The sequence below is a fragment of the Gavialis gangeticus genome, unplaced genomic scaffold (assembly GCF_001723915.1).
Source record: "Gavialis gangeticus isolate Ggan-Ray unplaced genomic scaffold, GavGan_comp1, whole genome shotgun sequence".
Taxonomy (NCBI): Eukaryota; Metazoa; Chordata; order Crocodylia; family Gavialidae; genus Gavialis; species Gavialis gangeticus.
In genome coordinates, this window is record NW_017729025.1 from 3891047 (window position 1) to 3892849 (window position 1803).

The following is a 1803-nucleotide window of genomic DNA, read 5'->3' on the forward strand; positions in this document are numbered from 1 at the left end:
AATTCCCTGTCCAGCTCCTCCTCTTGGTTGGGGGGTCTATATATACATAAATACATTAAAAACAAACTTTTTGGGGGGGGGAGTGGGAGTGTTGATTAGAGGGGAGAGGAGACCAAAGGATGAGAAAGTTTGCTGAAGTCCTGGGGGGAATTTCTAGTCCAGACCAGGATGTGATGGTCCCAGCTAGCCAACAGCCCAGGAATCAGGACTCAGATGGCAGGTGGATGTCAAGTCCCCTCTCTGCTTTATTTGGAGTAGGGAGCTGTCACGTCTCTCCAAGGGCACTCAGAAACAAATAACCATGGCCACAAGTGTGGTAGAAGGTGCTGTGGGACCGGCAAGCACAGAACAGATTGTTAACATGAAGTCAAACGATGCATTTATTGCCATTACTAGATTCAACAGAAAGTAACATTAAATTCACATGTGCACTTTCAACACATCCCCATATCTCACAGGATTTTGAAGGGTCTCTCACATCCCAGCCAAGTGCTCTAGCCATTTAATGATTCTGGCTGGGCTGGTGTGCATCTAGATTTGTGTGGGGGTGAGTTTGTTCAGTTTTGGGGGGTATTTTTTGGTTAAAAAAACATATCACCAAGACCGTGTTTTTGTTAGGATAAAAACAAATGGGGAAAGGTAGGATAAAAACAAATGGGGAAAGGTAGAAATTATTAGTCTAATGAAAATCATGTTCCCTGGTCAGCACTAGGTCTTAGCAGTGTCTGAGCTCTATAAATCTATGGCAGAAAGATGTTTACAACATCACTAAAAAAATATTCATGGTGAACCCCCAGTGTTGCAGCAAAATTATTGCTGTGTGCACGTGGTTGGCTGAAGCATCACGGCTTGCCCTGGTAACGACACCGGAGAAAAAGCATCTTGACAGGAAATCTTATTAGCTCCTTTTGTATTTGCTGCAGAACATGACTATTTCCTATGATAAACTAATAATTTCCTCTTGGGTACCACTGTAAATATGCCTATTTGGTTAGGTGTTCTGCCTTTTCTATGCATATTTATTATAAATTAAGTGCTAAATTCCATTGCATTAGCTCAGGGATGGATTTAAAGACCAGAAAAATGCAAGTTAGCTTTTGTTTTATGGGTTACAATTTTTATAATATACTTTCTTCAAGGAAGAATGAGCATGCTTCCCTCATTGACATAACTCTTTGAAAGCTAATATTTTTACTAGTGTTCACACAGTGCTGTAAATTAATTTAAAATACCTTTTAAGGATGTAATGAACACAATGAATAAGGGAAATGGAGGGGAAAAGATGTGGTAAGGAAATCAAATGAAAATAACTTGAGCTGATCACACAGGTTAGTTTTCAAACTTTGTATGAGACTGAACTTTAAGAACACACAAAAAGCCTCAGACATTGCAGCCAACAAAGCAATGCTCTCCTCTTCCTAAGCATCTCCTCTGCACAGAAAGCCAACAGCTCATGGCGAACACAGGAAGCAAGTAGAAGAGTCAGCAGAGGATGTACTGGTAATTCAGGAAGGACTCTTGCCAGTTGGGTATTTTGGATGGGGCTCAAGATACGTCGGTTGGATTGCCAGCTCTTCCACAGGCTGCCTGGGTCATGGTAGGCGGCTCGCTTTCATCTCTGTGTGTCCTCATCTCCAAAAGGCAGGTAATCACCCTCGCGTTGTCTGTGTAGATTGTAAATTCTTTGCGGCAGAGCCCGTCTCGTGACAGGTGCACAGGCCCCACCGGGGCTGAAACACGGCAGCTGGCCAGTGTTACACGTCGGTCTGTTTATCCTGGCTGATTCCTGCTTAGCATGTTTTT

General features: G+C 42.8%; 1 long non-coding RNA gene across 1 annotated transcript in view; it reads left to right on the top strand.

Annotated features, from left to right (window-relative positions):
• LOC109299418 overlaps positions 1–1803 on the top strand; it is a 14296-nt gene that overhangs the window by 5535 nt on the left and 6958 nt on the right. The window contains exon 2 of the long non-coding RNA XR_002097827.1: positions 707–712. This is a non-coding gene — a long non-coding RNA (uncharacterized LOC109299418). The remainder of the gene's footprint in view (positions 1–706; positions 713–1803) is intronic.